This window comes from Dromiciops gliroides, chromosome 4, assembly GCF_019393635.1.
Source record: "Dromiciops gliroides isolate mDroGli1 chromosome 4, mDroGli1.pri, whole genome shotgun sequence".
Taxonomy (NCBI): domain Eukaryota; kingdom Metazoa; phylum Chordata; class Mammalia; order Microbiotheria; family Microbiotheriidae; genus Dromiciops; species Dromiciops gliroides.
Window position 1 is genome coordinate 262,216,166 of NC_057864.1, and position 15,956 is coordinate 262,232,121.

The window sequence follows — 15,956 nt, forward strand, 5'->3', positions numbered from 1 at the left end:
GTGTTATATGGCCCACTTTTTTAGGAAATCTTTTTCATATAATCAGAGACTGGAGTGGCATGAGTACTCATGCATGGATATATGCTAATAATGAAAAATACTCTAAATTGAAAGCCAGTGTGGAATAGTGGGGTAGACAGCTGGCTTCATAATCATGAAGTCTTAGTTTCAAGTTACATCTCTGACACACACTGGCTATCTGATCTTGGGCAAGTTATCAGTGCCCTAGATAATTCTAAGACAGAAGTTCTTGGTTCAGGGACATCTATGGGTCGATGAGACCCTTTCATGGGGTCTATAAGATAAAGACTGTTTGCACAATAATACTAAGACATTTTAATTTTTAATGTGGTAAATAGCAATAGATATAACACACATAAACCCACTATTTGAGGGGTTCTCAAAATTTTTTAAGAGGATAAAGGAGTCACAAGACCAAAGTTTGAAAATCATTACTCTCAGAGCAGTGTACAATTGCACAATAGTCACCAATCTGTGTTGCTGAAGGTACTTTCCAGTTTCTATATTAGGGAGTTTACTGCATAGATGCAATCACATTTCTGAACCAAAATATTTTTCTAATAGCTCTCTTTCTGGCTCATCTCCTAACCCTAGTTATCTCAGGGTGGGAAGGGGACAAGACAGACGACAGAATTAGAATCTGGGAGGTTTTAGCTTTCCCACGGAGGTATTAGATTCCATTTCTGCAAATAGTTCAAAGATTCCATTCATTTGAAGATAGGTTATTTATTCAGGATAATAACAAACAGCACATTTACTTCAATGTCAGAGAAAGGACAACTTCATAGGCCATAGAAGGAGCTAGTCTTCCTCTCCCTACTTTGTGATTACAAGAAAGATTAGTTCTTGTAGAAAGGCAGACTCGGGCTTCTTATAAAGATAAGCTTCTTAACAATTAGATCAGGGATTCTTAACATTATTGTGTGTGTTATGGACCCCTCTGTTTGGTGAAACCTATGGACCCTTCCTCAGAATAATGCTTTTACATATTGAAGGAAATAAATTTCAGTTAGAAGTCAGTGAAAATTAAAATATAGGGGCAGCTAGGAGGTGCAGTGGATAAAGCACCATCCCTGGAGTCAGGAGGACCTGAGTTCAAATCTAGCCTCAGACACTTGACACTTACTAGCTGTGGCAAATCACTTAACTTCAATTGCCTCACCAAAAAACAAAAAGAAAGAAAGAAAAAAGGAAAATTAAAAAATTAAAATGTAGCATTCCTCCAAAGTTCATGGACCCCTTGAAATCTATCTCAGCTCAATAACCCATGAAATAGAATTTCCCCTGAAGTATAGTCTCAGGTAGTGAGTTTTCCAATCATTGGAGATAATTAAGGGGAGGCTATGTGACTAATAATTAGACATATCATAGAGGACACTAGATTACTCTGGGATTATATGAAAGAGCACTGAACTGTATAGACTATATATTCCTATAGAAACAAGTCACTTAACCTTTGTTTGCCTGTTTCCTCAATGGTAAAATGAGGATAATAATAACACCTGCCTCATAGAGATGTTGTGAGAACCAAATGAGTTAATATTTGTTTTTTTAAAAAGACAGGGAAAAAAAGAAAAAAGAAAAGAAAAGAAAAAGCACTTAGGACATAGTAGGTGCTATATAAAATTGCTTATTCCCTTCCCTTTCTTCTTCTGGGCTCTCTGTTAAGCATTATGGATCAAGTGCTTTCCTAATAACAAGCTTATATACCATCTGGGGAAACAAATTGTGCATATGTAATTAGATACAAAATATATACAGAATAAATTTGAAGTAATTGTGGTGGGGGGAGCAGCTATCAGAAAAAAAACTCTCTAGCAATAAATCTAGAAAGGGAGGTTAGAACTCCATTGTGAAAGGCATTTGAGGAAGAACAGGGGAGTTTGTATTTGATCTGAACCATCTGGGAGTCAATGGGGTTTCTTTAGCAAGGAAGTGACATGGTCAGAGTGTGCTTTAGGAATATCAGTATGTAAGTTGAGCAGAGAATGTATTGGAGGCAGGGAGACCGGTTAGGAGGCTGTTGCAATAATGCAGGTGGGAAGTTATGAGGGCCCAAACTCTGGTTGTTGTTACATGAGTTGAGAGAAGGAAACATATGGGAAAGATGCTTTGGAGGTAGAATTGATAAGACTTGGCAACTGGCTGGATAAGGCCGACTGAAAGAAGGTGAAGAGTAGAAAAGGTCTTAAGGTTGTGAACCTGAATGATTAGGATGTGATACTTTTGGGAGAAATGTGGATGTCAACATCTAGGCTTCTGTTTTCAAAGTGGGCTAATGAAAGGAGTTGGATTAGATAGGCTCCCTTATATCTTTAAGTTACTATAATTAAAATCTTCTATCTACAAAATATAATAGACTTAAAAATTATTAGCTAGAAGAGGCAGCTAGAGGGTATAGTGTACAGAGAGCTGGGCCTAGAGTCAGGAGGAACAGAATGCAAATCTAGCCTCACACTTACTAGCTGTGTGACCCTGAGGAAATCATTTAATCACTTTCTGCCAAAACTACCAGGATTGTTGTGAGGATTAAATGAGATATTTGTAAATAATTAACATAGAGCCAGCCACATAGTAAGTGCTTAATAATTGCTTTTCTTCCTTCCTTCCTTCCTTCCTTCCTTCCTTCCTTCCTTCCTTCCTTCCTTCCTTCCTTCCTTCCTTCCTTCCTTCCTTCCTTCCTTCCTTCCTTCCTTCCATTGCAAGGAAGAACTGGGACTCTGGGCAATTCCAGGAAACCACCTCTTGTTTAAAATGAAGGAGCAATTTTAAAATGAGTAAAATTTAATTTAAGGAATAGAAAGGGTGATTTAAACCAAAGAGCAGTCCATGAGGAGGGAATCCCCTACTCCACACCCACCAATTCATGGTCCCAGACTCTATTCTGGATAATAGGGATAGATATACACAATTACAGGAAGACAGGAAGGTGCACAAACAAAACCAATGCAACCAAGGTTAAAAGGAAAGCAGAAAACTGGACTTTTTTATAGCAAGTGTCTTTGATAAATGCCTCATTTCTTCTTTTTTTTAAGTTTTCATGCTTTTTAATTTTGTTTATATTTTTAATGATAAACACTTTTATTTATGGTTTTCAGTTCCAAATTTTATCCCTTCTTCCCTCCCCACCTACCTGAGGCAGTAAGCAATCAGATGTGAGTTATACATGTGCAATTATGTAAAACATTGCCATATTAGTCATTTTGTACAAGAAAAAATGAAAGAAAGTGAAAAATAGCATGCTTCAGTCTGTGTTCAATCAATATCAGCTCTTTCTTTGAAAGTGGATAGAATGCTTCATCATTAGTCTTTTGGGATTGTCTTGGATCATTGTATTACTGAGAATAGTGGTCATTCACAGTTCTTCATTAAACAATATTGCTCTCTCTGTGCACAATGTTCTCCTGGTTCTGTTCATTTCACTATACATCCAGTTTATACAAATCTTTCCAGGCCTTTCTGAAATCATCCTGCTTGTCATTTCTTATAGCACAGTAATATTTCATCACCATCATATACCACAGCTTGTTTAGCCATTCTCCAATTGATGGTCATTCCTTTAATTTCCAATTCTTAGCCACCACAAAAAGAGCTGCTATAAATATTTTTGTACAAATAGGTCTTTTTCTCCTTGGGCATGTCTTTGGGATATAAACCAAGCAGTGGTATTGCTCTATCAAAGGGTATGCACAATTCTATAGCCCTTTGGGCATAGTTCCAAATTGCTTTCCAGAATAAGGCTTCATTTCTTAAACATATAGAGATCTTAGTCAAATTTATACAAATAGAAATCATTTGGGGCAGCTGGGTGGAGGCATGGATAGAACAATCAGACCCAGAGTCAGGAGGGCCTTAATTCAAATCCAGCCTTCAATTAATTCCCAGTTAATTTTTAATCTATCTTTCCAGTTTCCTTTATTGAGTGTAATTTTATTGCATTATTATCTGAAAAGGATGCACTTAGTATTTCTACCTTTATACCTTTGATTTTGTGGGGTTTTTGCCTTAATACATGGTCAATTTTTGTGTAGGTGCCATGTACAGCTGAGGAAAAGGTGTATTGTTTTCTCTCCCTATTTACTTTTCTCTAGAGGTCTGTCAAATGTAACTTTTCTAAAATTCTATTCACTTCAACTTCTTTTTTTGTGGTTGGCTTTATCTAGTTCTGAGAGGGGGAGGTTGAATTCCCCCACTAGTATACTTTTGTTGTCTATTTCTTCCTGTAATTCACTTAACTTCTCTAAGAATTTGGATATTATAACATTTGGTGTGTATGTACATGTGTATGTGTACATGTATGTATATCTACACATGTAATATATATATATATGTTGGCTATTGATATTACTCCATTGTCTATGGTACTTTTTAGTTTCCTTCTTCATTTCTTTTAATTAGATCTATTTTTGCTTGTGCTTTGTGAGATCATGATTGCTACCCCTGCCTTTTTTTTTAAACTCCAGCTGAAGCATAATAGATTCTGTTCCAGCCTCTTACCTTTACTCTATGTGTCTCTTCAAGCATGTTTCTGAAACACAATTTATTTGGGGCAGCTAGGTGGTGCAGTGGATAGAACACTGGTTCTGCAGTCAGGAGGACCTGAGTTAAAATCCGGCCTCAGACACTTAACACTAGCTGTTTGACCCTGGGCAAGTCACTTAACCCCACTTGCCTCACCAAAACCCCCCCAAAAAAACAATTAAAAGCAAAAGCAAAAACAAAAAAACCCAATTTATTGTAAGATTCGTGTTTGGTTTTGTTTATTTGATGCTATACTTTTTTATTCATTCATTCAGGAAACATTAAGCATACACTATGTGTCAGGTATTGTGCAAAGTACTGGTGATACAAAAAGAGGCACAAAACAAAACAAAAAACAATCCCTGCTCTCAAGCAGCTTATGATTTAATGGCGGCGGTGGTGGTGGTGGTGGGAGAACATGCAAATATATTCAAAGTAATCCCTTTATATGAAAAATAGGAAACAATTAAACAAGGGAAAGCACTGGGGTTAGGGAAGGCTTCCTATAGAGGGTGATATTTTAGTTGGAACTTAAAGGATGCCACAGAAATCAATAGTCAAAGTGGAGGAGGGAGAACATTCCAGGAATGGGAAACAGCCAGAGAAAATATCCAGAGCTGAGAGATGGATTATTTTATTTATGGAACATCCAGGAGACTAGTGTCCCTGGGCTGAGGAGTATGTGTTGGGGAGTAAAGTGTAAGAAGATTGGAAAGCTAGGAGGAGGCTAGGTTATGGAAGGATTAAGATTTTTAATATACTCTGCTGTTTCTATTTTATGAGTGGGGTCATCCCATTCATATTCACAGTTATGATTATTGATTGTGTATGGTATTCCCTCTTTGAGCCAATTTCAATGAGAGTAAAGTTCAAGGGGAAATATATAGGGTAGTTTAAAGATGGAATTTCAATACATTAATATGAATCAACCATCAGATATTCACTATATGTCTGAAACTCCAGAATGTGGTTAGTTTTAATTTATAAGTGAAGGATAAATGAAATGGAACTGTTAGAGAAACATGAGAAAATTAAATAATATTCAAGCCCCAAGCTGTGGTTAGCAAAATTTTGCTATCTGATATAAAAACTTTTAAAACTATAATTTACTATTGTTTTGAGTTTTGATTTCATAGATGATTGTCTGAATTGTCATGCTGCCAAAAACAGTCCACCAGTCAAGGAGAAAATGACATGTGCTGCAGGCTGAGAACTTCTTAAGGTGAATGTTATGTCTCTGAGAAAAGTTGAAGGATGACATTGGCATGGTTGGAGGTGGAAGCCTCCTTACTCAGTTTCCCCATTATGCTATTTCCTTTCTTTACAGGAAACTTTCATCCTGAGCCCAGCTTTTGATACCCTGTGACTACATGATTGGCTGTCAGGTATGACTCATGCCCGGAATCAAATAGAGCTAAGAGAGTTTTTCACCTTGTATAATATACATGGGGTCAGTCTGTACCCTTGAAGCAACAATCTTGACATTGTTATAACTATGTCTCTCCTTTTCCTCTGATAGCAAATTTCAATAATCAGGGCAAGTGAACGGTAGAGGTAGATGAAATCAGTCTGGGACAGGTTAATTTTGAGGAGTTTCTGGGACATCTAGTTTGAAATGTCTAACAGGCAATTGTTAATATGAGATTTGGACTCAGAGTGGTTATTATGAAGTAAAAGATATAAAATTAAAGAGGCTGAATATGAAAATTGGGAGAGGATTTGAGTAGAATAATTCTATCTTTGATACTCATGTTTTGCTAAAAAGTATAGTGTAGTCTCCCTCTTTTTAGGAGTCAAGTAGAGGATTAAGAGTATAAAATAATAGGGGAATCTAGGTAGCACAGTGGAGAAAGCACCAGCCCTGGATTCAAGAGGACCTGAGTTCAAATCCGGTCTCAGATACCTGACACTTACTAGCTGTGTGACCCTGGGCAAATCACTTAACCGTCATTGCCCTGCAACAATAACAACAACAACAAAAGAGTATAAAATTAAATATAAGCTTTCAGATGAGGTCACTGTGCGGTTGGTTTTGCTTTCCTTTTTTAAAAAAATCATTTCAAGGAATTAAGAGTTCAATGCAGGGGTAAGGTGAGGTTCTTGTGGGGAAATGATTGTGGCATTAAAAACAAAAGACATTAACAAAACTTTGAAAAGAAAATCTTAATGTCATTTAAAAACTGTTGGCTTTGATATTACTGCTACATAAAGATGCTACTACAATCACAGATTTAGAGGTTTAGCTCCTTCATTTTATAGATGAGGAAACTGAGGCCCAGAGAGGATGTGTCTAAGTTGATAAATAGCAAAGCCACCCAAGTGCTTTGGCTCCAAATTCAGTGCTCTTGTAACTGAACTACACTGACTTCATTGGAAGACTAAATGGCTTCATGTCCCAAATTAGCTCTGATGTAATAAAGTCAGTGAATTGGAACTGATTTGTGAAGGGCATTAGTTAGATATATTTACAAACCTCTGTAATATACCCTAGCCCACTTGGGCTGTAAAAGCAAATCAAGGAATTTGAAGAATACCTATTACATTTGAAACATTGTTTTGCTGATTCTATTTATCTTAAGTTTGCATATTTTACTGAGAAAAGATAAAACTAATTTTCACCTCAAAGTAAAAGTACATCCACTCTGTGAATAATGACTTTCATGTTAGTCCTACCTTTTTTGTGGTCCAAGAAGGCTGATAATTCTATTGGTATGGGGGGCATAGGACCTTTCCCTATGTTGACACTTTATTGATGTAGATCAGCAAGTTACCTCCATAAAACTTTTAGAAGTGAAATTATTTGCCCATGGTAACATAACCAGTTTGAGTAAGAGGTAGGACTTCAACACAGAGCTTCCTAACTCTCAAGCTACCCTCTTTCTACTAATACATGTCAGTCCTAAAGGCACACTTATTCTTTAAGACCTTCTCAGATTGCTATTAATAGAACAAAGAATGTATTTATAAGACTGTGAAAAGGAAGCTAAGATTGTTGTCTAAATATTCCAAAGTCAACTGTATAGATAGCATGTTATTCACTAATATATTGTTTATGGAAAGGTGAAAGTTTCCCAGTCATTTTGGAAAGCAATTTGGGACCATGCCCCCCAAATGATTAAACTGTGCATACTCTCTGATCCAGCAATTCTACTACTAAGTCTATTCTCTAAAGAGATGAAAGAAAGAGGTAAAAGCCCCATATGCATAAAAATGGCAAAGAATTAGAAATTGAACAGATGTCTATCTATTAGGGAATGGCTGAATTATGTTATATGAATGTGATGGAACACTATTGTGCTGTAATAAATAATGAAGAGGATCATTTCAAAAAATCTGAGAAGACTTGTAAGAACTGATGCAAAGTGAAGTGAGCAGAACCAGAACAATTTATATAATGGTAATAGTGGAGGAAAAACTAGGTAGTTCTATAGATAGAGTACTGGCCCTGGAGTCAGAAGGACCTGAGTTTGAGTTCATAATCCAGTCTCAGACACTTGGTTGTGTGACCCTGGGCAAGTAACTTTACCCCATTGCCTCAAAAAATGTTAATAGTATAGTCAACTTTGAAAATTTTAACTCTTATCAATACAATTCCATGGAGTGCTATCCACCTCCAGATAGAGAACTGATAGACTCAAAATGCAAAATGAAGCATATATCTTTCTTTTTGGATATGGCTAATGTGGAAAATTGATTAATGGGTGAGAAGGGAAAGAATAAGGGAGAAAACATAATTAAAAATAAAATAAAACTGAATTAACAAAAAAGATAACATACTATTATTATGCTGTTTTATGACAATTTAGACTCTGCTTTTAAATGACCTATAGATTAATAAATCTTTTATTCATAGCTACTTTTGTCAGTCTCTTTATGCTCTCATACAAATGTCTGACTAAGCAGAATTTGTAACATTAATTACCTTCAGAAGCCATGAAACATGAGCTCTTTTGATCTGGAGTAAAGAGAAGCAAAACAAAGGTGTATGAAATCCAGTTCTTAGAAACACCCTTCCTATGATCTTTTATCATTAAAACCTAGGAAACGTGAACCAGAACACTTCAAATCATGCTCATTGCCATGTTTCACATAAAGATTGGTAACACTTCTGACAATAAAGACTTTTATGATTGTTTTAAAATTATGTTTCATTTATAGCTAGGTAATTCAGTGAATTGAGTGCCGAATCCAGAAGAACTGAGTTTCAATACTGTCTCACTTACTAGCTGTGTGACCCTGGGCAAATTACTTACCCTCAGTTTCCTCATCTGGAAAATGAGGATTCTAATAAAAACCACTTCTCGAGGTGGTTGTGAGGATCAAATTAGATGATATTTGTAAAGTGCATTGACAATGTTAAAGTGTCATATAAATGCTAGCTATTATAAAGCTATCTTAAAGAAGAATTGTGAAGTAGGTGAGGTTTATATTCAGTGCCCTATACCTTTCTCAGTTAAAGACTTCATTTTTATCTAAATTCAACCTTCAGTTACCTACCACCACAACAACTCGTATAGCCCTAGGGGCTGCCACCCCTGGTCTCATTATACTTAATACTCTACTTTGCCCTCTCTGCTTCTCAGATTCTCCTGGACTTTATCACCTTCTCACCCTAGAGCATCCCTCTGCCATGCTGGCCTTCTCCTGTCAGTGAGATCCTCCCCTCTTGTGCTATCTCCATTCTGGGGACAATCTCAAACCAGTCATACATCATTCCCTCTCTGCTGTGCTTCTGACTCTCCTAGACTTAGCCACAATGACTTAGCAATCTTCTGATGCTGAAACAGATGATGACCCCTTTTATCCCATTGGTGAGGTCCTTCCAGTGGCCCCAATTTTGTAGGTAGGCCCATGCTGGCCATGTTTGATTTCCCTCTGCCCTTTGTTCTGACTTTGACACCATTACCTGTGTCAGTACCTTTCCCTCACCCTCCTTTTCAATTTCCTTTCATGTGTTGTCTTCTCCCATTAGAATGTAAGCTCCTTGAGGGCAGGGGATGCTTTTCTTTTTTTGTTGTATTTATATCCACAGTTCTTAGTACAGTGGCTGGAACAAAAAGTATGTCATCATAATCATCATTCTCATATTTACTAAGCTAAGTGCATTATAATTATTATCTCATTTGATCCTACAACAATCATAGAGGGATTGGTGCTATTGTTATCTCCATTTTACAGATGAGGAAACTGAGGCAAACAGAGGTTAAGTAACTGGCCCAGGATCGATCCCACAGCTAATTAAATGTTGGAGGCCGAGTTTCAACTCAGGTATTTCTGCCTTCAGGCCCAGTGCTCTATCTACTGTGCCAACTAGCTTTCCCTAAAGAATAATTGTTGCCTACCCGCCTGAAAAGTATCACCTAGGGTTATATCTTATCATCCTCATTCCATAGAACTGAAATTATTGGTCTTGTTGTATCTCATCTCCTCGAGACCTAAGAGATCAGCTACATGATAGGAATAATAGGAGCTTGTTGGAATTTGGCCCTTTGGCCTTGCAGAGCAAATGCTACGACTTTTGCTTTATTGCCATTAATGATGCTAGAATTAGGAAGGGTTAGAAAGAAGCTTATGGTATTGTAGATAGAGTTCTGGCCTCAGAGTGAGAAAAAACTAGGTTCAAGCCCTGTATCTGCTACATACTGACTCTGTGACCCTAGGAAAGTCCCTTAACTTCTTAGTATCCCAGGAAACTCTTTAAGACTATTGCATAACATTAACTGATCTATATTGATAGAGAGAATCCCTTCATCAGGGTATGTTAGGCAAAAAATATTAATGATCCTCTCCCCCTATAGCAGGTTAAACTATTTTTTCCTCAAAAGGTATGGAGGCATTCCTTAAGACTATGTTGACTCAGAAGTGCAGGAGGTCTTGCATAGGGTAAGCTGGTGGATCAGGATGGGTAACATGGGAAAGAGAGCTTATCTTACCCAAATTAACTCAAGGCTTCTTAAATGCCCCCTTGCTATGGTTAAATAAATGTGTTTGTCAACTGTTGAAAGACCTATGAATGTCTTCTTATTTTCCAATACTGAATCTAAACTACCAGGACCTGGCCTGAGTCTGACCCAGCACAGAAAAGTGTTCCTTATAGGAGATAATCATGGTCTGGACCAAAAAGGAAGGGAAGAAAAAGACAACATCATAAGGGAGTAGAGGAGGAATTAATTTGGGGCAGATGAAACCTCTCCCGAGGTGGATGTTCCAAGTTTGATTAGTTGCCAAATCTTGTTTCTTTCTCTCCATCTCTTGTATAAGCCCTTCTCACCAAGCTAGTCAAGTCTCTCAGCACCTCTCACTTGGACTTCTGCAATAATCTAGTAAATGATCTTGCTGCTCCATGTTTCTCCATGCTCCAATTCCTCATCCACTCAGCTGCCAAAGATGTCACAGATCAGAACAATGCTTTCTTACTCAATAAAGTCCAGTGGTTCCCTATTACCTCTCAGATAATAATAACAAATAGCTAGTATTTATATAGTTTTATGCTTTACAAAACACTTAACAAATATTAACTCATTTTATCCTTACAACAACCCTGGGAGGTAGCTGTTATTATTTTTCCCATTTTACATGTGAGAAAGCTGAGGCAAACAGAGGTTAAGTGACTTGCACGGAGTCATACAATTAGTAGGTGTCTTAGCCTAGATTTGAACTAAGGTCTATCCAGACTCCAGGCTCAGTGCCATGTCAACTGTGCTACCCAGCTGCTTGATCAAATGCAAACTTTTCTGTATGATATTTAAAGTCCTTCACACGCTGGCTGCTTTCTATCTTTCCAGCCTTCTTATGTATTTTTCCTTCAATGTACTATAAATACAATGTACTATGTACTATAAATAGGTTGAGCCATATTGACCTATTTAATATTCCTCAGACAGGCCACTCCATCTCATATCTATTCTTTTGTACTGGTCTCCCATGCTTGAATGCTTTCCCTCATCACCTCTACATCTTGGATCTTGGGTTTCCTTCAAACTTCATCTCAAGCACCATTTTTCCCATGGGAGGCTTTTCAGTGCCCTCTCCTACTCACTCCCCTCCAATTGCTATTTCCTTTTTCTCAAAGGTATCCATCTACTCTGTATCGTTTTGTGTGTACCTATTTATGTATGCAATGTTATTGCCCATTTAGGGCTACGTGGATATGCACATGGAATGTGTGTATATATATATATATATATATATATATGTATATATGTATGTATATATATATGTGTATATATATACAGAGAGAAAGAGAAAGGAAGGAAGGAAGGAAGGAAGGAAGGAAGGAAGGAAGGAAGGAAGGAAGGAAGGAAGGAAGGAAGGAAGGAAAGAAGGAAGGAAGGAAGGAAGGAAAGAAGGAAGGAAGAGAAAGGAGACTCAAGAGGAGACATGGAATCTTGGCCATTTCTCTATGATTCCTTCCTTAAGGGAAGAAGGAGTAGGGACCACAAGGCTGGCCATATGAGAGAAGGGGCCTAAATATTGCTGATCTAGGAGAATATTGTTTTTTAGATTCAAAAGCAAAAAAGACACTAGCTTCCCTGGTTTCTATTCCTTACAGGAGAAAGATATTCCAAGCTTAGACTCATAGGGTTCACTCTTTCCCACCAAATGCTAATTATACAAAAGACTATGACAAATAGTGAATAATGAGTAAATCCACTTAGCCAAGCAAATAGCAAACAGAATTAAGAAAAATATGGGGATTACACTATAGTAGAAAAGACAGAGTAAATTTATCTCCCATTGGGAAAGAAATATACATATCTCAGCTTACCCAAAGAAGGAGACCCCAACCTCACCCAAAAGAAAACTCCTCAAAGTCTCTAAATGTTTTCTTAATTACTTAATCCTGGTATATTATCTTTGAATTTGTATTCTCTCTTTTCCCTGTAAAGAAACCTTAGATCTGGATGCCTTTATGATTAGGAGTGTAAGGCAGAGCCAAAAGGGACACAGATGCTAACTAGCATCATGTGAGTATTTAGTTAACGTTGGCAGCGGCAGCAACTAGATAGTAAAAAGACGATTATATGTGGGTCATGTAAGCAACAAGATGGAGGATTGGATATTTTCTCTGATCTCCATAACCTCTCAAACTTCTCCAAAACATAAATTTTACACCAAAGATAAAGCAAATTCAACCATTTCCATGGTCTATGGTATCTTTGCAAAATGCACACTGGTTTAGAAAAACAAATTAACATTATGTTGTATTATATTTTAATTTCTTTTGTTGAGCATTTCCCCATTACATTTTAATCTTGTTTGGGCCCCACTCAAGAATTTTGTGGCTACAACCACAAGTTTGACCCCTCTGGTCTAAGACTCCCAGAATCCAAAAGAATGTTAAAAAAAATCATGAGTGGACACCTACACTGAGTTCTCTCCCTCACCTCCCACACTACACGTGGCGAGGCTGCTCTAGCCAATCCAAGAACCAAATAATTTGACCTATGGACTTGCAACAAAATATTCTTAGTTTCACCTCCCTCTTCCTAGTGTTGTGGAAATCCTAGCTCCAGGTCGTGGAAATTTTCTCAGGCTGCTGCAACAGTCAAACAGCACTGTGGAAGACCTTCAGGAGCGATGCTTACTGGGGACTGTGGAAGACAGTCAGCATTTAGGCAAACAGTGGTCTGTGCTGCCAAAAAATCTCTGCAGGAAAGAAAAAGAACAGGGGGAAAGGAACAGGGCATATTTCAAACAGGCTTGAAATAGAGCTCAATGTCACCCTAATCATTTCTCCTCTTCCAGAGCATAGAAATCTAATCTACAGAAATCAAACCTATAGCAAGGTGTTGCAAAGCTCTGAACTGCCACTTTCGGGCCAGAGAACTAAGGGACAAATCGAGTTGGGCAAGGCACTGGGACAGGACAGTGTGTGAAGGGTGTGTGTGGGTGCATGGGGTGCTATGGGGCACTCCACCAAGTCTGAGGAAAAAGTCCAGTATCCAAGTGGGCCAGTTCTATCTACCTAAAAGTCATTTGGGACAGAGACCCAGGCTGTCGAACCATGAATTGCCCAGCATGAAAGAAGCTAAGTTGCTTTAAGATCCAGCCCCATGGAAACCACCACAAGAGGGGAACCAGTCAGAATGTGAACAAGATGAAAATAAGGGAGAAAAAAACCCTGAAATTACCAACAATCTCAGGACGAAACAAACTCAAAGACCTTGAAAAAAAGCTGATAAATCAACATGGAAAACACTAAAAATGGAAAGAAATACGTACTCCATATCTAGTAAACCAGTTCAGACATTTATGAACAAATATTGCAAAACAAAAGAAAACAACAGAACACATGTTGAGACTGAGGACGCTGTGGCATGGTGAATGAGAATTGTGAGAAAATTTATGGGCAGAATGAAACAACTGGCATCTTTAATGGCCTGTCTTACCAAAGAAACAAAACAGAACAATAGGATTTCAAATATATAGAAGTGATGGATAATCTAGAAGAGAAGCGAAACACAATAACACTAAAAGAAAATATGCTCTCTATCCAAACAAAACACACCGATCTCAAAGACAGGCTGTAGGTCCCTCAGAAGAACATGACAGGACAAAAATTCTTCAGAGCATGATGCAAGACTCTTCTAAATATACACAAGGAGACAAGAGAGTTAACTCCAGGTTCAGCACTCTACACATTGCACCACTTTGTTGCCTCTTATATACAGGATGTTTGACAGTATATTCAATATTACAAACCCATAGTCCTGTACCTTTTCAAAGAGGGGGAGTGAATTTTCTCAATTTGTGTTTCATTTAGAGGTAAAGGAAGAAAAAAAATACACATACACACATGTCTTGGATTCTATACTATGTCCTTTATTTTGTTTTGTTTTTTTGTTTTTTTGGTGAGCCAGTTGGGGTTAAATGACTTGCCCAGGGTCACACAGCTAGTAAGTGTCAAGTGTCTGAGGTCACATTTGAACTCAGGTCCTCCTGAATTCAGGGCCAGTGCTCTATCTACTTCACCACCTAGCTGCCCCCTGTACTATGTCCTTTGATCAGCATTTCTTACTTTTCTGGTCTCCATGCTATTTCTTGAACAAGACACTCTATTTCCAGACTCCATGCATTTTCACTGGCTATGCTCCAACCCTGGAATTTTTTCCCACCTCATCTGTCTCCTGGTTTCCTTCAAGTCCCAGCTAAAATCCTACCTGCCTCTCCAAATGCCCCTTCTAATGCATTCACTCTGCTATCTCCAATTTATACTATTTTAAGCTTGTTTGTACACAGCTGCTTGGATGCTGCTTCCCCTATTATACTGTGAGTTCCTCTAGAACAGGGATTAGTTTTGCCTTTCTTTGTAGCTCCAATGCTTAGCATGGCAACTAGCATTAGACACTTAATGAAATGGTTCACAAAATGTCTGTTACCAAAGGGCCTTACTTCCTAAAATTTATAAAATATTATCAATTTAAATGGCAGAAGATGTGTTTGTTAATGTTTTAACTTTTTGCAATTAATTTTATTTTTTTTTACTTCATAGCATACAAGGTAATCAATTATGTAAAAAAAAAAAAACACCAGGTTTTTATTTCCATCTTTCTTCTCTTGGTTTCCTATACCCAGCGATGGATATAGGAATTGCATGCTGTGTGTGTGTGTGTGTGTGTGTGTGTGTGTGTGTGTGTGTGTGTGTGTGTGTGTGTGTGTGTGTGAGAATGTCAAGGGAAGTTCCTGTTTCCTCTTTGCCTTGCCACTACACCTACTCATTACAGCTGAGTATGTTTTCTGCCAACTCTTTATAAACTGAATAATACAGTGCTTTGCACATAACGGTGTTCTTAAAAGACAGGTGGTAACAGCAGAATTTATAAGATATGACAGGTCAGTCCTACTCCAGGTTAAGCATTTTCTGCTTATTAATATTTTTCTGTCCTGGTTCTGGGCCAATACATCAGAAGATCATAGTATTTTTTAAATGGCAAGGGAACTCGAAAGGTCATTAAAATTCAATTTTTCCAACTTCTGGTTCATGGGGGGGAGGGGGAAACAACTTTTAACAAGTCCTCAAAATGTTACCAAAGGCTCTACTTAAAATCTAATTTTTTTAAAGAAAAATTGACCACTCCTTTTCCTCCTCTCCCCCCAGGTCTCATCTCTCTGTCCTTAACAAGTTCACAAAATGCTGATTGCTAGAGGATCTTCTTAAAACCCAATTTTTAAAAAGAAAAAAAAAACCCGACTAACCCTTTTTCTCTTTTCTCCCTCGTCTCATCTCTCTGTCCTTAACAAGTTCACAAAATGTTTATTACCAAAAGCTCTTCTCAAAACCTAATTTTTAAAAGGGAACAAAACAAAACACTAGACTACTCCTTTTTCTCCTTTCTCCCCAGGTCACCATTCGCTGTCCTTAACAAACCCACAAAATGTTTATTACCAAAGGTTCTTCTTAAAACCTATCT